The following is a 22,791-nucleotide window of genomic DNA, read 5'->3' on the forward strand; positions in this document are numbered from 1 at the left end:
AATGGAGCAGGTGATGCTTTCAGTGAATTGACAAAAGCCTTCTTGTATATGCCCTGCAATTTATGACTTACTGTGTTCCTCATCCAAATGCGGAGGAAGATTTCAGGCTGACAGCCCCTTGCGTGTGGGTTCTCTGGAGTGCAACACAGCTATCAACCGCAGTCTACGTCCAAATAGAGATATCCAGGAGACTTGAATGGACAGCAAAAGAGCTACCTAGAGGGAGATAGCTGAGGGCTGGAGAGGTGGCTTTGTGAGTTGCACGTTTAGCAAAATCATAGACATCTGGGGCCAGATCCTGATGTTGCTGAAGGTAAAGCTCACCCAAAGGGCACGTGTCCATGGAGGAGCAGAGCATGTCATTGTTGCTGATCTGTGCGATGGGACTTGTCTGAAAGAACGAAGCCCCTGAAAATTTTTAAAGGAACTATGAAAGAGGCAGGTAGAGGTCTCATAATAGGTGGCATTTTGAAAAGCTGGGGAGGAAAAACATTTTACCCTGCCAGGGAAAGCAGGCTGTTGAGTTGGGTATATCTATGACTTAAATATGATACTGTAGTGGGAATAGATTGGGAAGACAGAAGAGTGGCTCTTCAGGAAAAGCCTTCACTGCCTAATGTAGCACTATGTGGGGATACTCCAGCTGGCTGGGTTGCAGAAGTTCATATGAGCGTGGCTCTTCCTCAGAGCTAGTTTATTCTGCTGGTCAGCAAGCTAAAGGAGAAGAGGAAGGGCAGTATCTCCAAGTGGCGTTGCACAGACGTGCTCTTAAGACATGAAAGCTGGAATTAGAAGAAAGGAACTTCCACAACAATTATAGATGACGTTTTCAAGTGTACAAGAAACAGGCTAGCAACACTTAAGGATTCTGTGTTTGTGGTCAAAATGAGAGATGGAGTCAGTAAAACTGGCTAGAAATTTTTGTCCATCCTGGCGATGTCCTAGTTCACAGAATCACAGAATCGTTGTGGTTGGGAGGAACCTCTTGAGATCATCTAGACCAACCCCCATGCTCAAGCAGGGTCACCTAGAGCAGGTTGCCCGGGACCATGGCCAGGCAGCTTTTGAATAGCTCCAAAGATGGAGACTCCACAGCCTCTCTGGGCAGCATGTTCCAGTATTTGACTACTCTCACAGTAACAAAAAAAAAAAAAAAAAGAAAAAAAGAAAAAAAAGAAAAAAAAAAAAGTGGGGTGTTCAGGTTCTTTTCTTTTTCCTTTGTGTTCAAAAGGAATTTCATGTGTTTTAATTTCTGCCCATTGCCTCTTTTTCTGTCAGTGGGCAGTGTGTTAAACTGCAGACAATTTGAGATCCACATCTGTGCTTGACAGCATCCTTTATGCTTGAACTCTTTGGAGCCAGGCAAATATATTCCAGTGTGTATTGCCTCTTCCTCTGCATCTTTTCTGACACTGAATGTCTTCACACTTGAAGAGGGCAAGGAGAGAGAGAAGAAAACAAGTGCAGTAAACAGATGTTTTGGGCTCTTGCATAGCTAAAGATAGATTAGTTTTATTAATAGCAATGGCCTCTGATGAGCTTGTGTGTGCCTAACATTGATTTAATCAAGCATAAGGACACCTGGGGATTCTTTTGGGTAATTAAAAGGTTATGTGGTTCTTTAGGGCTTTACGGGGGAATTCCTGTTCTTACTTGTTGGTGGTAGCATCTCATGGCTTGGGCAGGAAACCTACAGAATGTACCAGATGTGTGTTGTAACAGTTTACTGGCTTGTATGACTTGCTGCTTTTCTACCATGGCTGGCCTGTTTTGTGATGCTGTTGTGACTTGCTGCAGTCAAGACAGTCTCTAACAAAACTAGCATTAGTTAAGGAGTCAAAACGTGGGAGGGGTATTGGTGCAGACCTTACTAAGTTGATGCAAGTTCAGTTTGTTGTTGTTGGTTTTTGTTTGGTTTTTTCCTCCATTCTCATTTCCAGTGAATTTCTCTTGATTTGCAAGAATCTTGGCATTTCTGGTACGTTGGCTTTATTTTGTTTCTTTTTGTTTCTATTTGTTTGAATTTGGTGGACACCTAAGCTTCTTACATGAAGCTGACGTAGCAGCCTGGGTATGGCTCATGCACAGTTGGTTCATGACCTGTACATGCAACTTGGTCATCTTCAGCTGTGCTCCAGGTACTCCAGTGATTTCCTCAGCCCTCTACTCATCTACTGAGGTTTTGCAATCCTGACATGCAGATGCTTTGCTCCTCCAGTCTGTCCTACCCCTAAAAGCTGAATTTACCTAACGACTCTGTATTTTCCTAAGAACACTTTCAACATACCTGAATTCATTTGGTTAAGATCAAAACAGTTGCCTCAGGCATCCTGACTTCATCCACGCCAGACATACGAATGCGTATGTGAATGAGGACTTGTGCATGAGAAGCTTTGGCGTTCTTTGAGCAGAATCTTAACTCTGGTCTCTGGTTTGCCTAAAGTAATTTTTTTAAAAAATATGATTGCTTTTCTGGATTTTCTCTTTCCTGGAGTTTCTGAATCTCCTGAGAAGTTTCTGAATCTCCTGAAAAAAGCAGTTCTCAATGCAACCCCAGCTCGTTCCAACTCCACAGTGGTGTCAGAGCTGAGTGTTACATTATTATTTTCTTTCCTTCTCACTGGCTTTTGAAACTTTTATCCTTTCTCTTCTTTGACCCTAATGAGGCTTTTGCTCTGGCAGTGTGTGACAGCAGCTTTGCTGACCCTGGTATTGTTTTGGTGGGATGCTTGTATTATAGGAGGCTTTTTCTTCATGTCTGACATAAAGGCTAAAGGCACCAGGTGCTGCAGTTATTCTAGGCCACCACTTTCATATAAGGCTGTTGTCTTGGGAGATAGGACAACATAGGAGAGAAAATTACATCCTCTCTGAAGGGCTTACATCTGCTGCCTGCTCTCGCCTGTTCTTATGCTGGCAAGTGAAATAAACCTGAAGTTGCTTAATTTGATCTCTGTTCGGGTTACTCAGTGAGTAACAAAGTCGGTCTTGTGGGAGGAGTGAGGGGGACAGAAATATACTGAATTTCTTACTTCTTGTGGCAGGACCGATGCTCTGTCCTCCTTTTCTTGCAGGTTTTTTCCCCTTTTTCGCTGCTCTTCCCTCATTTTGGTTTATTCTCTTTTTTTTTTTTTTCAGTAGCTAGTTGAGGTTCTGTTTCCTAGAAACAAGAAGGGAAACAAAGCTAAGAAAATCCTCTGAGGATGACTAGCATTAAAAAAGGGAAAAAAAAAAAAGTGGAGGGGGGAACATCCATCCATTTAAATTCTAGACCAGCTGCTCAGATAGCTTGAGTCAGCTTATCTGTTTTTGGGGTTGTGTTTGCTGTTGTCTTTTAAGCCTTGTAGGTTGGTATGACTGACTCATTTTGCTTCTCTTTATTCTTCTTTCCTTGGCTCTCAGTTGGTCATGATAGCTGGTTGGGAACCTTGTCTTCATGTGAGGCACTTGTCTGCTTGAGGGAGCAGCCTGTGCTTTTTCCTACATAGGAGCCGGAAAGTAGTGCTTTGTGCTGTTCAATGTGCGATGTCTTTTTAAACACTATTCTGTTATGTTCTGGCTAGCTTAAACCTCTCTCTAGCTCTGCTCATCAATTCCCATCCATTCTGATAGAAGTCAGGGATTTTTCACATTAGTGTTCCTTGCTGGGGAAATTAGTATTTGATACATAGCACATGTAATGAGTTGATCGGTCTCAGCTTGCATATTCTTCGTCCCACCTTCGGTGCTCTGGCATAGCTCTTTACATACAGCAACTCCTGCTGAAGGCAGACACAGGTTTAATATAGTTAATCTTCTCTGAGACATAGTGAAATGAGTTTCTTTGGGTTTATCTGAGAAATTAATGTAGCCAGCACAGACACAGACCCCTGGCTAGCTCTGTGTGTGCACACTACATCTGTGGAACAAATTATTTGGATGCCCCCATATTCTGTACCACTTCAGAATGAATCACGTTTGTAGATAGGAAGGGAGGGACAGTAAAAGAAGGAGCTATACGATCAAAGTTAAGATGGAGATATTAAGTCTTTTATCCTGCTGCTTTTTGCCACAAGATCTTGTTGAAGACCTAGACTTGTTCTTGCTTCAGCTTTATCACCTTGAGTTTTTTTTTGAGATAGGACAACTAATATTCACAAGTGAATAGTGGTATGATGTGTTCAAAGTCAGAAAACTGCACAGCTGTCTGGGTCAAACTTTATTTTACTGCTACTGTGCCGTGCATGTTGGACATAAGTGCAGCAGCCTCTCGTGTGCCACCCTGTGCTGCAGCAGAATCAAGCCACAGTCTCCTCTTCTTGTTTCACTGTGTCTCCCCCTGTTTCACCCCTTGTCCTTGGCTGGTTTGCAGTACTGAGTGGAAGCCTCTTAACTCTGTCAGCCCTTCTGACTCATACCCCTCCTGGCTCCCTGTCCACAGATCCAGGGAGGTAAGTGTCAGGTCCTGCACTGACAGGGCAGTGACCACGGTCTGTGTCACAGCGAAGGGAGGAAGGGGAGGAGTACAGGGGGAAATGAGTGAATCAGTTTTAATCCAGCCAGGAGTCTGCTCAGCATGTGTGGAGCTGTCTCACATAGTTGAGTGGTAAATCCCACTGGAAGCTGAAAGAGTGAGGATTTTTCTTTTCCAGAAGTGGTTGTTGGTTTGCTCCCAAATACCTCTTTCCAGTTCCAGTAGATAGGCTGTAAGGCTAAGCGGTTTCCAGCCCATCCACATGTGGAGTCTCTTGGAAAGTTTTAATCATAATTTTCCATCATTATATAGATAGATTACTGCACAATATAATAAATTACCAGCTTAGAACAATTTCCCTTTACCTTAAGCTGCATATAACCCACAATGGAAGAATAACATTTAGAGTAAACATTGCGTAACTTTATCAGGCATGATGTTGCTTTGCTCGCTCTTTCTTCTTTAAAGTGGAAGGTTTTGGTCAGTGGGATACAGGAATGCATTGTGAGAGGCAGATCTAGTAGATGACTGCCAGTGAACGAGGCAAAATGCTGTTCTGAACTGGGATCTTTTCAAGACTTATGACCATTGTGGCCAGGTTAGAATTGACGGCTACATGGACAATGAAATCCTAATTTGTAAGATGACAAGTATTCCTGCCTTATTTCAGAGCATATTTTTCTTAGCTAATTGATCTCTTTGCTTGGACGCCACAGTGGTGGTTGCCTTTAGAAAGGTGTAGGTACACAGAAGGAAACCACTTCTTTACAGACCCAGTGTACCTTTTGCTACATGTGCAGTTTGTGCAAAGCTCTTCTGCTCTGTGCAGGTACAGTTCTTCACTAATTTTTCCCTAGCATAAATGGTAATGCTATTGGGCTGTGTCCCAAATGCAGCTTCAGTGGGTACAGGGACATTGAAATACTCTAACTGCTGGGTTGCCAGTAGACAAATCCAGTTGTGCTGGCTCCTTCAATTTTACTTTACCCAAACTTCTGAAGGAGAATTTCTGGGCCTTCTTTGTATGTTCTTTTCTAAAGGAGAATCCTGTGGTGTTGTAAAGGCTGTAGAAACCTACCCTAAAATGAAGAGAAATTTTCATCTATGGTTCAGAGCAAATTTCAGCATCTTTGGCCACACCAGAGGCAGCTTGCTTAGTCCTTTTTAAAATGGGACAGTTGCGTTTCAAGGGTTAGACCTCTTTCCCCTCCCCGTCTCCCAGGAATCTGGACTGTTGTTAATGCATTTCTTGTGTGAGGCTACTGTGCTTGTACATGCCATCTGGGGAGGTTTTCCAGCTGGCGCAGTTGTGGTGATGGACCCAGAGAGGAAGATAAGAAAATCCCTTTCATTGAGATTGTTAAACACAATTTGAATTGAAGAGCTGTGACTGCAGCTGGGTTTGAGTTGGGCCATTGCAACCAAACTAAACATTTTTCTGTGCCAAGAGGGAACAACACCAGGTTTCAGTGTCCTGAAAGTGTCCAAAAAGACGATGAAAAGTAGCCAAACCCTCCCCTCCATTTCCTTCCCCAGCAATAGCAGATCTCTCAGAAAGAAGTAGGGATAGTTTGTTTAACTCTTAAATCTCCCTGTCTTAAATACCCACTGAAGGGAAAGGAGCATATCTGCACTGAGGCATGAAGACCTGAAGTGTAAAATACTTCCTTTCACTCCTTGCTTTTATTAATGTAGGTTAGACAGGGAGGGTGGGCTGAGGAAGGCTAATCCAGTCTTAGTTTCTGGCAAGTGAGCAAACTCTTTGCGCTTGGGACAAGAGAATGGAGATCCCCTTTGCAACAGTGCTTTATTCTCAAGCCAAAGAATCATAACTTTGATATTTTAATTTGCAGAGGTGGATTTAAGGGGGCTATGGCCTCTCCCCTGCTCTCTTGCTGTTGACCTGTGAGATTCACAGGTAACAATCATGCAGTCCTGGAGCAATTGCCCTCTTCCCATCTAGGTAGCAGCTGGGTCCAGTCCTGAATTCTCATCATTGCACTTCAGACAGAAAAGACCCTGCCTAATGGAGTAGGTGCAGTCTCACTAATCTGAGCTGTTTCCACATGCCTGTACAGCTAGGCAAGAATTTCTACATTGGTTTTTGCTTGGTCTCCCTTTTTGTGAGTGCTGGAGACTCTTCCACATTGAATCCATGTCTCTGTAATAAAACCGCACCTAAAAAGTAGAGTTGTTTGCTGAACGGTTGTGTATTGATCCAGTTCAGCTGTAATCTCACTTGGTTTGGGAGAAGGGGAGATGAAGAAGCAAACGAAGCAGTACTAGCGATCACCTAGAGCTGCGGGCAAACTCCCCTGGTTTAAGTCCTTAGCAGAACGGAGTCAAGCCTGTCAAATCGACTTCCAGGCATTTTCCATCAGCCAGCCCCCAGGCGTGTGTGTGCATGTGGGCTTTTGATGTCATGTCTAATTAATTTAAAATCTTCACCTGCAACAAACAACTGAGGATATAACATTTGGTACAATCTTAAACAACGAGATAGCCGCGAAGCTCCAGACCTGCAGCAAACCTGCTGTCCAGCAGAAAAGGGAGAAAAATAGGACAAAACCTCAAAATAGCTGGGCAGAAAAGATTCGTACTAAACCAGAGGGAGACTGTGTCAAGTCTCTGCCAAAAGTGCTGCTGTCTGTGCTGCATGCAGTGAAGACTGCAGCATCGGAGTGCTGTCAGACTGCTGGAGGGAAGGTGTTGGGAGCATGAGTCTTTGACTCTGAGAGCTCAGCCACTGGCTGGGGAGGTGGTTAATGCCATCTTTGTCAGGAGTGGAGTAGGTCGAAGCTCTTGTGGTGGACAGCAGGAACCTTGTGGGACGCTTGGCTTCAGACCCTGTGTGACGTTGTACCTTGTGTCGCACTTGGTATTGAAAAACTAGTCAGACCAGTGCTGATGTTTGGTGCTGCCAGCTCCCTTTGAGACGAGCTGCTCTTCTTGTACATAAAGCTGCTGTTTTGATGTACACAGAGCTTCTGGTTACTTCTCCAGAATGCCATACGCTAATCCAGCCTTCAGGTTACAAGGGGGTGGGTCACTGTTCTGTAGCTGGCTGCTACAGCCTCGGGAGAAATAGAGATGAAATGTGATGCTTTGTCCCACAGTTACTATTTGAGGATCTGGCAGCAGCAGTAGGTCTGATACGGCATCCTCCCTCAAGCCAACAGGTACCCATGTGCCTGTTTATCCTGTCTTTCCACAGAAGCCATGTGATATGAGCCCTTTCTCCCAAAGTGCTTCCTTTGTACACCCCATCCTATCTGGGGTGAGCCTGTGCTCATCCATGCTTCTGTGCTTCCTCCTTTCTGTCAGGCACCCGGGAAGGGCTGGACTCTGCAGCTGTGCTCAGTGTAGGAGGGTGCTGCTGCATCCCAGTGTCGCTTATAGAACCCCCCCAAGCAAGGAGCAGCAATCTGTGCTTCCTCTTGCAGCCCTTCCAGTGGGAGGACCCACCCTGTTGATAGGCAGTACCTGCTCTCTAGGCTCAGGGATGAATTGAAGCTGAAGTCTGGTGACCCTTGGCAGCAGAGTTTGCTGCTGTTTAAAAACAAACAAACAAACAAAACCCATAAAACAAACAACCCCCAAAAGACCCCTAAAAGCCACAACAGGAAGCCTTGACCTGTTTAGGTTGCCAGATGGTTTTTGACATTTAGATTGACTTAAGAATTTTTCAAAGGAATGGTCCAAATTGCAATGAAATATTTTGGGAAACGTTTCACAAATTTATTCACCAGGAATTCTGTGGAGAGAGGGAGTGCATGAGCGGGAGCAGGTGCCCTTCCCCAGAACAAATTGCCTGAGAACATCTCCTTGGGATGTGGGCAACCCTGCTTTGAGTTCAGTGGAAAACTGGGTTCAGTTCAGAGGTGAGCTGGTAACTACTCCTCCTTCCCCTCCCCACCTTCAAAATTACAGGGTTGGGGGCAGAAAATCATAGACTCATAGAATAGTTTGGGTTGGAAGGGACCTTTAAAGGTCATCTTGTCCAACCCCCCCTGCAATGAGCAGGGACATCTTCAACTAGATCAGGTTGCTCAGAGCCCCATCCAACCTGACCTTGAATGTTTCCAGGGATGGGGCATTGTACCACCTCTCTGGGCAACCTCTTCCAGTGTTTCACCACCCTCATCGTAAAAAATTTCTTCCTTGTATCTAGTCTGAATCTACCCTGTTTTAGTTTAAAACCATTACCCCTTGTCCTATTGCTATAGGCCCCACTAAAAAGTTTGTTCCCATCTTTCTTATAAGCCCCCTTTAAGTATTGAAAGGCCGCAATAAGGTCTCCCTGGAGTCTTCTCTTCTCCAGGCTGAACAACCCCAACACTCTTGGCCTGTCCTCATAGGAGAGGTGTTCCATCTCTCTGATCATTTCTGTGGCCCTTCTCTGCAACCGCTCTAACAGGTCCATGTCTTTCCTGTGCTGAGGACTCCAGAGCTGGACCCAGTACTCCAGGTGGGGTCTCACCAGAAGTATGTTGTTCTATATTTGGGATGATAGCGCGAGTTTGTCTGAAGGACAGGAAGGCTTTTCTGAAAAAAGCCAGCAATGGGGAAGAGGCAATGTATTGTAGGGCATAGAGAACTGAGACTTTTTTTTTTTTTCTCTATTTTTGATCTGCCATGGGACTGGATGATAGAGACTTTGCTTCTCCCAGCTTGCACCTTTTTATAAAAATAAGAGTAACAGTTTTCTATTTTCTCCCTTATAGAGCTGTAGATAATAGGTGCTTGGTATTAAACAGATGACTTTAAAAAAAAAAAAAAAGATGACTTAAAAAATGCTGTCTTGTACAGCAATCCTTACCCTTGCTAATTTGGACACTCTTCTCCCAACATCACACACTAGCCAGCCCTCAAGGTGGTAGAGTCCACAAAGACATGTTGTGCTGCTTCTTGACAGCCTCTGCAGTGTGCTGCTCCTGCTGAACGTCCCACAACTGCTTCCATGCATGGGACATGAGCTCAGGTGACATTGTGGTAGGTACATGCACAGAAAGTTAAGGATGTGATTAAGGCAAAGAACACCAGATGCTGCCAACTCCGCTGCCTCTGTGTCCTCCTTTGTACCTGTTCCCAGCACTGAGCAAGCCTGGTTCTTGACACAGAGAGGAGAGCAGAATGGGGTGGTGGTAGAAAGAAATGCTCTCAGAATGGTTTTGTAGAAGGAGATTGGATGGAGGTTGCATAGCCATCTCTTCAGTGGTGCATTTTGCTTTTTGTTTGTTAACATCAGAGTGTTTTTACATGCAATTTCTCTGATTACTTCAAAGAAATAAGTAAAAGCTTTTCTTGTTCCTCTCCTCTTCCATACTTTGAACTCTGACCCTTCGGTGCCACAGCATGGCACACAATTGTGTTAACTATAAGCAACTTTTGTGCTTAACTGACAATGAAGTTGGGGATGGGTTTTAGTGTAAGAATGAATTGCAGGACCCTTATTCTGGGCCAAAGAAGGCTCCTTGCCTGCAGTGTGCGTGCAGGCAGTGTGAATGTGCTCTCACCTCCAATGATGGAAATCCTGGAGAGGGGGTTTCTTTCCGTGTGTGATGCTGCGGTGGTGTGAGTGAGCTGCAAATGAAGTTTGGTAGTGTGGGTAGGGCAAGTCTAGTTAGGTAGCTTCAGTCCTGCACTGCCTTACACAACTGATGTGGCAGGTCCAGGCACCGCCTGTGCAGTGTGTTGGGGGGCCAGAAGTATCAGCTGAGCCCTCAAGAAAGTTTATGTTAGAGTGTGGATTCTTGCTGTTGCCAGAAATGTTTGTGATGAAGAAAGTGAGAGCAGGGAAATGGGAATGCTTTTATCTTTGCAAGGCTGCAATGAAAATTCTTGTGACAAAGAAAAAGCACTTAACTGCCCTTGAAGCTTCCCTGTGCTGGATTCCTGAGGCTGCAAGCAGGGAAAGGTAGGGCTTCTTGGAGGAGTCCTGCGAGTTTGCTGCTGTTTGGGTTGCCTGACAAACCGTATTAAGGAGAACTATATAGTACATGCTTGTTACTGCTTCCATCCTAGTTCCAGGGCAAATATTCCAGTTCCTTCAACGGGAGAGTGTTATCATGCCTGTCAGAATAGCTACAACAGTTGCTGTTTTAATGATTACATTGGTCATATCTGACTTTAACCTGCCTTATTAAGAGAAACACTGACTGTCCTCAATCTTTCACTGTGCCAATTGTACCAATTTGATTTTTAAATTGGGAGGCAAGCTAGAAATAATCCCATGTAGATGGTTAGTTTGTTACTTTGTGCTTTGATCTCATTAACCAGCATGTGAACTAAAGTCACTACTTAAAAACAAAAGGGGGGGGGGGGCAAAAAAAAAAAAAGCAGTCCCGTGGTGAGGGTCATTTGGTGAGGGGTCACTTGCAGTTTATGCGCAAAGAAATTGAAGCGAGAGAATAAGCATGCCTGCTTTATTTAATAACAGAGCTAAACACTCTGGTAGAGCTCTGCAAGTGGGAAGCTTTGACAGGTTTGGAAAGCTATTGCATGCTAGTGAAATAGGGAAGAGGAGTAGTTGCAAAGCTCATGCTGCCTTGGCTATTTTGGAACGTGTAGGCCTTTTCTCAGCTTGAAGCTCTGCAGCCCCCTGGGGTTTGCCCATTGCCTGGGAAAGGAGGGGGGATGGCATAGAGCAGCAGTGCCTGAAAGCCTGTGTACCTGCAGGTAGCAACCTGCTCTCTTCTCTACCTGCTCTGTATCTCTCCAGCAGTTATACCTCCTAGCAACCAATGCCTTGGTGCGGCAACACGACTTGCTTGTGAGCCAAGTCCTGAGCTTGCATAAGCGCAAGGGGGGCGGAATGGGGACTGAATAGCAAAGTCTGGGATGAAAATGAGATACCAGCCGCCTCAGCTGAGCTCCACCCTTTCTAAGAATCTCAAAACAGGCACTGTGTCTCCTGGCAACGTTGACACAAATCATAGAATTTAACTTAAGAGAAGTACATACAGTCCAAAGGACATATCCCATCACCAGGTGTGAACAACAGGGAGTCCGTCCTTTTCCTCTTCCTGGAAGATCTGGCACTGTAGATGGTCTCGGGTTTCACTCGATGTCAGAAGGGCAACAAGTTAAAGGTGAAAGAACATCATGTTAGGATAGCTAAGAAACGCCAAGAAGCGGTGTATTTTGTTTATTGTAAGCATGCCCAGAAGTGCCCTGACTGTTGCTTAGGAACCAGATGTAGGATTTGGCTCTCCCTGCTGGGCTGGCACTGGAAGCCGTGCCCTGCAACACGCACACACGTGCACCGGCCTGTTGTGCACCTGAACCTGGTTCTTTCGGCTGGCAGTCAAGGACTGACAGAGCTTGTACCAGCCACTTCCTTGCCTTTGGTGTCAGTTGCTACACTTTTGCAATGCTGACCTAATGCTTCTTAGTCTTGGACTCTAACCTGGCCACGTTTCTCTGTGATGAGATATAGATATATGAGAAAGCAAAACTGAGTTTTGTCATGATTGCTCCTCCTTCCAGGAAAGCTGTCTTTTCAGATCTCCTGACAGCTGATGCTCATTAGCTACTCTGAAGAAAAATTTTAGTGCATTTAAAATGCTCTATATTATGCTGAGATACAGGCAAAGCAGAGGTAGATGTTCATCTTCCATTAAAACCAGAGCTGTCACAAGGGTCCTAAAAAGATAACATAGGCAGAATTGAATTTTGCCAATCTGGCAACATCTGAGCTGTTCCTGCTCTGAGGAGCGGCGGTGCTGGGGCAGGGAGCCAGCAAGAGCTCTGGACATTTGGGCCCAGGAGCTGCAGCAGGCTTCCCGTGGGTTGTGGCACCAACAGCAGCTATGGGGAGAAGCAGGCTCCCCCCTGCCCCTTCTTTCAGCATCTGCCAGCCTGACCTCGTAGGGCTCCAAACAGGCAGGGTTGGCAGGAGGCTTTATTGCCTTTTTGCTGGCCCTGGCAGCCTGCTGCCTGAGGCAGCTGTGAGCTTTGCCTGTGCCTAGAGGAGCTGAAAACAACTGACCGTTTGAGCGGGTGATTCTTTAACTCCATGCTTTCGAAGAAGCAGGTTTGGGGTTTTTTTTGTCTCTGACACTCTTACAGAGATACGGCAAGGATTATGCTTACTGAAGTGTTCAAGGGGAAAAGCTGCTCCAGTTTCTCTGCCGCAGTGGGGGCTTTTGCCGTCTGCTCTGGAACGCAGGAGAGATCAATGCCGGGACGATGGGCACCGGAGGGGCCTGCCCAGTGCCTTAGTCTCCATGTGCCCATCCTCCTCAGGGAGATGGTGGTGGGGAGGGGGCTTGGAGACACACCTGCCTCAGTCTGCTTCTTTCTGAAGGTTAATTAGATGAGAACGGGGAGAGAGTTAAATTGTATTACTTTTTGTTTTGCTCCTTTGATTGATGCCACTTTAATATTGAATACACTGCTTGCTCATGGTAAAACAATTAAAGCCCTGAGGCATCTGCCATGAGCTGTCATGTTCGTCTGCCCCAGACGATTAGTTTGATGTATAGATCTTTCTCCTGCTCCCGAGCTGCTAAGGCACAATGAGGGAATACTCTGGCTGTGCTTGCTGCTGGAAACGGAGATGTTTGCCAATTACTTGCAAGCGGGATATGTTTTTCCTTTGGGACTTGATTTTAAAGGGAGACACCCAGCTTTTGAGGCTTTGTGGTGTGTTGGAAACTGCTCTTGCAGAGTAGTCGGTGCAGACCTGAAGTGTAGAGCCAGATGTTCCCATGTAAGCCCAGCTGGGTCTGCGAATCTCTGCAGGGAGCTGCTTGCTCCCAGGAGAGTGCCTTCAGAGACAGCTCCCATCTTCTCTTGTTATACTATTGGGCTGGAGAGCTGAATTTGCTCAGCGCTTGATGGCAGATTTGATTATTCTGCAGGAATTTTATTGTAAACTTTGCTTCTCTTTATCTTTCTTGCCTTTCCCTCTGAAGTGCTATTTGCCTGGGGGTTTTAAATCTTTTTTCTTTTTTTTTTCTTCAACTTGTCTTTCATTGCTTCCTCTTCCCCTAGATCTGTGCGTTTTCTCTTCTCTGAGGCACTCCCCTTGGGCTTTGTTACACTCAGTGTTGTTTATGGGCAAAGAGGAAGCACACCTTACATATGGGCTCTGTGTGTGTATAACTAAAAAAAGGCAAGAATTTATTGTTAGGATAACTCAATTCTTAACACTCTAATTCAAGAATCATTTTACTCTACCACTAATTACTACAGAAAAAGAAAGAATAATAATGCATTAGAATATTTCTATGTAGAAAAAGTCTCAAAAATTGTGATAATGCAACTAAAACTGTGACACCTTTCTTCGTTTCTGTTTGTTTTTCCTGGTGTTATGCTCACCCTTGTGTTGCTCCTCTGGATCTTAAAGTCAGTCCTTGGAGGGTAACACTGTAAATCTTCAGCCTTTGTAGCCCTTCACCGGGAGGAGTATGATGTGGATGTTGCTGGATTCTTCCTTGCTCCAGGGTCCACTTGGGTCATTTTTTATATGTTTGCTAACACACTTTCACACCTTTCTCTTTCTTAGTTGGTCTGCAGCTCCACGGTGCTTCTGAATTCACTATGTATGGTGTCTTTCATGCATGTTGGATGTTATTTCTTGGTTTTCTTTGTTGCCCCTAAAACCTGATTTGTTCAGCTCCAGGTCTGTATTTCTTTAACAGACCATGGGTGAGTTGTTCACAGCTGTGGGGTCTCTGCTGCCAAGCATGTGCCTCATCTCTTATCATCCCCGTGCCTGTTCTCCTCTGCACTGCATCCCGCATCTCCACTTCTCAAGGCCTCTGCTATCGTACCATGCCTGCATTTCTCTCCGCTACATCATTGTGTTAGTTGTAAATATCTCAGTCTACATAAAATAACTGCTTGTTACTGTTATTTATATAAAACTATGGTTGTATCACACAAAGATAAACAGAAGTAAAACAAATTAGCCATAGACACCTGGTCAGTCAGAGAAATTGCTGTCACAGCTCAACCAAGTAAAACAGTTACAGGCAGGTCAATAAAAGTTCAGAGTGAGCAAGCCCAGGAAGCCTGAGGCCTTTCAGACTCAGTACAAAGCTTACGGCCTGTTGCTGAGAATGGCAAATCTGGGGCTGTCAGCCAGATGCTGATCGAAGAGGGACTGGCTCTTGAGAGCAAGCAGAGGGGTGGAGCACAACTGGGGAGCAAGAGATCCCCAAAGCAGGTGTCTTGGCTGGTCTGTCAGGATGGAGAGTTGTTCTCTTTTACTTGTTGATTTGCCTGTGTAGCCGTAACTTTGGGAGGGGACCTCAGTGTATGAAGACAAGTCCTTTCTCAAGAGTTAACACAGTATGCAGTGATTCTGCAGCATCCATCCTGGAAAAAGTTGCATTCCCTGCCTTGTGCAAAGCTCTTCAGGTTTTCAGCCATGTTCTGGCTGTTTGGTTCATCCCTCTTGGTCGCACCTGGGATCAGCCAGGTTCTGCTCAAGGCTCTATTTTCTACTGCTTCTCAGTCTCTCCTGTCTGACTGATCAGCACATTTTCTTGTCATGAACTGTCTCAGTCATCCTTTGATTCCTTCAGCCTTCCTATCATCAGTTGCCCATTGCTCTAGCCCCCAGGGCTGCTGCTCATTTGCAGTGTTCAGTGGGTGTTTGCCAAGAGCGCTGAAATAAAACGCAGCTCTGCAACTCCTACTCCCAGCCCAGTTGATTTAATGCTTCATGTAGGTGTATTGCTGGCACTGCTTCACTGCCCCTGGAGAAGTGAGTGGTTTTGGAGGGAGGGAGGAATGTGGAGAGTGTGTGTGTGTGTGAGCCATATGTATGCATGTGTGTGTATATATACCTACACACACATATATATGTGTGTGCACATGCGTTTGTCATCAGTGCCTTATATTCTTTGAAGCTTGTCAGACATGCAAGCTGACAGGCAGTCCACTGCGTGTGTGTGCAGCTGCTGCTTTGCGTGGCTTCGCTGTTCTACCTACCTTTGCTGCAGGCTAGCAGAGAAATGGGATATTCTGCAAGGCAGGGGAGATGGCCTGTCCCCAGTTCTGCTGGGGCAGGGTTTTACCCCTGGTTTCTCATCGATGAGTTTTGTTTGGTTTTTTTTTTTTTTCCCCCCTTTTCTGGCTTTGGAGTGTCAAAGGGAATCAGGATGTTTTGAAGGTAAAGTTCCTGCTGAATCACTGGTGACTAGGCAGCTGTGAGCCATTACAATTAACTGGAATCATTTTCATCTTCCTTGCAACTCTAATAATTCCCAGTTGGTAAGCTGGTTTAAATTCCGTGGCTTTCCTCTGAGTCTATTTCTCCCCTCTGCTTTCCCCACATGCTCTTCTTGCCCAAATCTTTCACAATCTCCGTCTGGCTTAGCTCTTTGCCTCCCAGAAAAGGTGCCTCCTTATTGTGCAGCTCAGTGAAAAGCCATCACACTCCTGAGGGCACTACTGCTGCGTCTCTGGCTCCAACATGGCTGCTGTGGAGTTGCGTACAACTTTCCCGGCGGGAGACAGGACCCTGGCTGTCTTTTGTCCCTGCATCCATTTCATGTGAAGTGTGGAGTCTGAGTTTGTTTTCCCGAATCATCACTCTGCCTTATGTTTGCCCAGTGTCAGAAGGGTTGCCGGTTTTAAAACTCCTCCTCCTCCCTCTTCTGCTCTGCCCCTTTAAAAAGAGACCTTGAAATAACCTAGCATTGGAGCTTTCTGTGCTAAGATGGTAGTTCCAGGGGGCGAGGATACGTTGCAGTAAGATCAGCTGGACCCACTAGAAATCACTGCAGCCAGTCCTTGTGGGCAGGCAGTGCCCTCGATCTGGTAGGAGGTGGGCAGGGGGACTCTTGCAGTTTGTCCTCTGTGCTTCTGGTAAAGTGGTGTCTATGTGTATGCAAGAAGAGAGGCCTGGACTGGTCAGTGTACAGTCACAATCTCTGCTCCTTATTGGATCTTTTCATCCATTTGTGTGTTGAGTTTTTTTAAAGTGTTTTGGGTGTATTTTCAGATCTGTGGATCTGTTCTCTGCCATCTGCAGCTTGAGGTCGGATACGTGGCTGGTTGTTTTAAAGACATGGTCTGGCAGGTGTAAAGGGGCTGTTGAGAGCTGCCGGTGGAAGCTGTTGGCCATGCACAGCAGGAGTTTGTGTTGGTCCTGTGAAGGGCAGGAGCTGCGGAGGAGCTTCTTGGGCCCTGTCCCCTCATCTGTAGCAGAGCCTGTAGGCAGGCACAAACCACTCTGGCAGCAGCAGATCATGAGGGTGGCAGCATCCTCGCCAGGTGGTGGCGAGAGCAGTTGCCTGTTTTTCTGGATGTCATCAGATCACATAGGCACTGGTGGTTTTTTTGGGGGTGGGCATTTTGAGATTCCCATATTTGAGGATGTAGTATTTGTTCTCTTGCATGGTTTGCTCTTCTGTCTCAGTCCATTGAAGGTTGAATGGGAAGGGAGCTGTTGCTGGTGTTACCCTACCTCAGCTGAGGAGAGTAATTGGAGCACTATCCTGTGGTTATGCCAAGCAAATGATACTGGGCAGAGACAGAGAGAGGCTATTGGGCTCCTTCATCTCATGTTCCCTCGTTCTGGACGTGTCTGCCCTATCAGTCAATGCAATGGGTGACGTGAATTCAATAGGCTGAAATGGTGGGGGAGCAGAGGGTGCTGTTGTCCCTTTGGGGATTATCCCTACAAATCCTTCTTATCAATTCTGCCCTGCCTTCTTATAGACTCAATTTACTGTGCTGCTCTCCCTCTTCTTGTGTGTGCGTGCCCACTGGCTTAAGATATCTCTGAATGTCAAATTTCTGGAGGCTGGGAGAATAGTCTGGACAAGTATCTCTTAAATCTGCCCTGTTCTGCCTGCGCTTCTGGAGGCAAGATATTGGACTTCAGTTTGGCCTGGTGCGGCCATTCTTGTGTTTTTTGGAGCACAGCCTGTTCTGTGGTGCGTTTGAGCTCCCACTCCTGCAGGTTTGGGGTGCCACACAGCCTTTTAAACAGAACAAACATGTCCCTGGTTGGCAATCAGAAATTCCTTCTCTATTAGCCTAGCGACACGCTAAATGTATCGATAGCTTTCCTTTTCACAGTGGGTTACTTGTTGAGCATTCGCAGCTTTTTGTTAGCCTGTGCTGGTTTCTGAAGTGTGAATTTAGCTGCATCTCTCAGACTCCCACCCTTCCAGTCTCCTTGGTCATGGTGTGGTGCAGGGAGCTCCAAAGGCTTTTCTGCTCAGGCAGCAACACGCAAATCTTAACCTCTCAACAGATATATCTTTCTTCTCAGCATGCATTTAATTAATATAGCTTGCATGAAAATACCTATTCAGTTACATAGTCGGTGTGAACATCCTCTCTCATCGCTGTTAACCCACTCCCGGTACTGGCTGTGAATTAAAGAAGCTTTTTGGCAGGAAGAGTTGCCACAGAGAAAATTAACACCAGCTTTTGTAGACACTGCTTCACTCTGATCAAGCTTCCCTTGGCAACCACTGCAGTGTAAAAAAGATTTTGTTCTTATCAATGTCTTTTTTTCTTTTTCATGCATTTAGTGCGTAGGAAGGTATTGTGCTCTCATTTGAATAGCTTTGGGTGGGGGGAAGAGAGCAGAGTATGAGCCAGAAATTGAGAAATGGACTGATTTTGAAGGGATGGGACTGTTTGCTCTTTTCATTTATTCTTGCAGCAGCATGAAAGGAATATATTGTGGGGAAAAAAAGAAAGCCAACATTTGTTTTCATGTCTTAATGGAGTTTTCTTTCCTCTATACAGCATCCTCTTCATAGCATAGGCTGCATGCATTTAGGAGAGGAGGACTTGACCTGAGGAGGACTTGACCCATGAACTCTGCCTCCAGTCATGTGTCCCACAAGATAGGGCAACACTGAGTTGATGGATAACTTGGAAAGGAATGCTATCATGGGCTTTTAATTTTCCCAAGCCCCCTGCAGGGGAGTGTGGCCTGCAGAGGAAGGAAAGAGGAAAACTGACTTCTGCAGAAATCTGTTTTTTATTAGCTTACTGAAGAAGGGTGAGGAAAGAGGTGGCTGGGGGAAGGCAGCTGAGACTAGAGGGATGTGTGGGGAAACAAGAGGACAATGAAAAGAGTAAAATGCCCAGGAACTGGGATTTTGGGAAGAGCAGGAGTAAAGCTAGTAGGAGAAAAGGCAGAAGTAAGGGTGGGGGGAGCTGCGTGGAGTGATCCACTGCTGCTGACTTAGTGAGTCAGATACTTTGGGTAAATGTGATACTAACGTCCGATTCCCCTCTGCTTCTGCTCCTATATTTAGCTTAGGGAAATTGGTTCTTTTTTATATTTTGGTTTTTTTCCTCTTGCTGGAGCCAGTGGAAACTGCTGTGCCGCTCCATTCTCCCCCCGCCCCCCACCTTTGAAACACTACCAGCTTTTTGTCTGCATATATGGTGCACAGTTGTGCATGTATAAGATAGGGCTGTGCCTTCATGGACATTTGGAAAGCTCTGCAAGGAACCTTTCGCCACTTTGTTGTTGGCTGACCCAAATGGGCTTCCTGATGGAGAGAGCTCAGGTTGTGTGCAAAAACTTTTGACATCACTGTGAGAGCTGATTCTGTCCTTCGCTTGTGTTTGAGGTTACCTGAATGTCCCACAAGAAAGAGAACTGGGAGAGATTCCACAGCCAAGTTGTTTTTAAAACCTGCTTGCATCGGGAAGGTGTACTTAAAGGTTGTGGAGTGGCATCATAGACTTAGAAATAATACCTTTAAATATGTATGCCATTGCCAACAGCCTCTGCAGGAACCAGCATGCAAACAAACAGGACACTTGATCTCAGCTGGCTGATAGGTGATTTGTACAGCAGTAATCCATACAGCAGTGAATAGTTTCTATAAACGTCTTGGAAATCAGAATATACTTGTGGATTAAAAAGGTGCTGTGGTCATCAAGCCCTGCCCGCAGCTGCAGAGGAGGTAGGATTTGTGCTGAAACAAGGATGCTAACAATGTTGACCTTCTAAAGAGCTAGTGTGCACCAGGGTCAGTGTTTCTCTCTGTAGGTCCCATGTGAGGTGCTTTTTTAGTTTGCATGTTGGCACTAGCGTTTAAAAAGGTCTCTTTAGACAAAGGTGTCTTGAGAAGTTGAATTTGTTTTGAAAGCTTCAATTTGGGAAAGGGGTGGGGCAGGTGGAAGAGGTGATGTGACCATTATAGAAGTGCAGGTTTGAAGTACTTTGCTTGGTCTACATCCACAATTGGAAGCTAGGAACAAAAAGATCAGTGTTCTCTTCCCTTGCATCCTTGACATCCCTCTGGCTGTAAAATACTGAACGCAGTCTTATAAAGGAGCAGACAAAGGTGGAGGATGGATAGATGGGTGTATGCTCTTGTATGCAATTAATTTTCCATGGTAATTATTTTTATTATTTTAACTGCTGTAAGATTAAAGCCAACATAAACGGAAAGGAGTAGATACTTTGAGTCTCCTGAGGGCTTGGTAGCCTTACTGGCCTTGGAGGCAGTGTGGAGTAGGTACGTCAGTGATCTGACTATTCAGTGTCTCCATTCCCTTTATTTTGCTAGACCAATTTCCTTTGCTAAAACAGCACATCCAGAGTACTAATGGGCTCTCAGCTACCTTGTTCGGGGACCTGCTGCAGGTTCTGCTGGAGATCAACTTGCTGGCTGCGTGGAGTGGAGGAGCCGCTCTGGGGCCACAGAGCTGAGCAGTGAGTGTCTGAGCAGGCAATTGAGGTCACCCTGAACACTCAGAAGAGATTAAAGTGCTATAAATGGTTAATTTCTGCTTGTTGAGGGGATGTGCTCTCTAGGATGGAGTGGACTAGAAACCTTTCCAAGCATTTTGAGAGGGAGCCAGTTTTCAAAGTTGGGTGCTCCTGACTCCCAGAACAGTATCTGTGTCCTGCTGTAAGACTGGCGGTTTGTGGCCTGCCATCTTGCTGAATGAGGTGTCCTTGGAGTTGGCTGGAATCTTCATTGCCCTTGTGTATGGCAGTCAGGGGAGTGATGGTGGAAAACTGGCATGGGACAGCATAGCAGTGGGGTAGCTTTTGTTGGGTAGCAGCTAAGTTAAGAAAGCAAGATTAGAAGACTAGTTTATCCTGGCTAAATAACTTTATTGACATAGAAGGTCATAACCAATGTCGTGGTTTAACCCCAGCCAGCAACTAAGCACCACGCAGCTGCTTCCCCCTCCCCCCTCCCAGTGTGATGGGGAGGAGGGGGGAAAAAAAAAAAGTAAAACTCATGGGTTGAGATAAGAACAGTTTAATAACTAAAATAAAATAAAATACACTACTAACTAAGAATAATAATAATATAATAATAATTGTAATGAAAAGGAACATAAAAAAAAAAAAGAGATAACACCCAAGAAAAGACAAGTGATGCACAATGCAATTGCTCACCACCCGCTGACTGATGCCTGAGCAGTGATCCGCCCCTCCCGGCCAGCTCCCCCCAGTTTATATACTGGGCATGACGATCCATGGTATGGAATACCTCTTTGGCTAGTTTGGGTCAGCTGCCCCGGCTCTGCTCCCTCCCAGCTTCTTGCACACCTGCTTGCTGGCAGAGCATGGGAAACTGAAAAGTCCTTTGCTTAAGATAAGCGCTACTTAGCGACAACTAAAACATCAGTGTGTTATCAACATTATTCTCACACTAAATCCAGAACACAGTACTGTACCAGCTACTAAGAGACTTAACTCTATCCCAGCCGAAACCAGGACAACCAATTAGCAAGTTATGTTAGTTATTAGCTTACAACTCAACAACATACAATCTTGTTTCACTGAGTCTATGAGTTAAAATTACCTTTTCATGGCATAAATCAATGATTGCTGACCAGTAAGGAGATACTGTGATTTATTTCCCCCCCTCTCCAGATAGAGTTTATTAATTATGGGTCAAATTCAGTGAATTGAGCATAGGGTTGTCTTAAGACAAAGTTAAAATATCCATGTTTGTGATGGCTGCTCTGGCACTAGAAGCCATGTGGCTCTTGTAGTGGTTTGTTGATTTGCCTCGGTGTGTGAGCTGGGTGGCTCTTACCTTCACTGTGGGCTCTGGACGTGGCCAAGGGCTGGCAAGAGGGGGAGGAAGCCTGCTTCAGAGTGCAACCGAGCTAAAATTCATGATTGTAGGTGGCCAAAGGCTCTGTCCTGTAAGTTAATAAAGGCAAAGCCCTGGACCTTCGTGGTTGACTATACTATTCTAGGAAGTGGTTTGTTTGCTTGCCTGGTGTGAAGACCATGGTTTGTATTTTGCTTTTTTCCTGTGTTTTTTAGACTGTGTTCACTTCTCTGAAGTCCTGTTTTTCTGCAGAGTTCCTCACAATAAAACAGAAACCTAAATTTAAGAGCTGCACAGGAAAGTCTTTGCCAGGATTTAGTATCTCTCCTTTATTCTTTCTGGTTTTTTGAAGCTTATTTTGAGCACAATTCATCTCTGTCATAACTCAGCAGGATTTTGGTCCTTTAACCCTATCCAACTCCACATAATGGGGTTTTGCTTTGCTTTTCTGATTAGCCAGAGGCTTGGAATTAGATAGATTTTCACATCTGCTAACTTCCTATTTCATATCTCGTGATTTGCAAGGCTTAACCTCCCCTGACTTGTTAATGGATCACAAACCTCCTGCTTCTTTACGCTAATCCCTCAGAAATATATAGCATAGCTTTGACTTGAAACTCTCCAGATTGGTTCCCCAGGGTAAAAAGTGCAGAAGGATCAATCCCAGTCTGAACAAACTGCTTATTTACACTTTCCCTGCTCTTCCACAAGATTACTTCTCCAACAACGGCTGTCTGCCTTAACTATCAAGAAAGTTTGGTGCCTTTATTGCATTGACCTTCAGGGTAGCGCATGAGTGGAGAAGAGTAGGTGGAATGGTGTGGATGGAGAGGAGTAGAGTAGTCTAAAGAGGGGGAGGACATACCTTATGAATGGTTGGTGCTTTGGAGGTTAAAGCTTCAGTACCCTCTGACGGTGTCCACCTTGAGCTAGCAATGTTAATGGAGTGTGACAGTGTCCACTTTGAGCTAGCAACGTTAATGGAGCATGACAGCTTCAGCCAAGGACTCTGAGCTCAAGGTCTTGGTGCGTCAGTCCTCCTTTCTGCTCTCTTTTCCGTTTCAAAATTTACACTGCTTCTGGCAGGGTGGCCCAGTCAGACCAAGGGAAAGGTCAGCTGCCTGGGCTGGGCGAGGAGATGCCAGAGACATCATGGGTCCCTGTCAACCCTGAGCTGTGTCTGCAGCACTGCTAGCTCTGCCTGCTGTTGGGGATGTGGAGAGGGGCCTGGAACAACACGGCTCTTGTCCTGGACAGCACAGTGCCAAGGTGTGCTTAGTCCTGTGCATGTGTGTGCACCGCCTGTCTTGAAATGTT

At 45.5% G+C, this 22,791-nt stretch overlaps 1 protein-coding gene across 2 annotated transcripts in view; it reads left to right on the forward strand.

Annotated features, from left to right (window-relative positions):
* MAPKBP1 (mitogen-activated protein kinase binding protein 1) overlaps window positions 1-22,791 on the forward strand; it is a 105,666-nt gene that overhangs the window by 30,587 nt on the left and 52,288 nt on the right. The gene's annotated exons all lie outside the window — the stretch shown is intronic.

The sequence above is a fragment of the Gymnogyps californianus genome, chromosome 5 (genome assembly GCF_018139145.2).
Source record: "Gymnogyps californianus isolate 813 chromosome 5, ASM1813914v2, whole genome shotgun sequence".
In the NCBI taxonomy this organism is placed as follows: domain Eukaryota; kingdom Metazoa; phylum Chordata; class Aves; order Accipitriformes; family Cathartidae; genus Gymnogyps; species Gymnogyps californianus.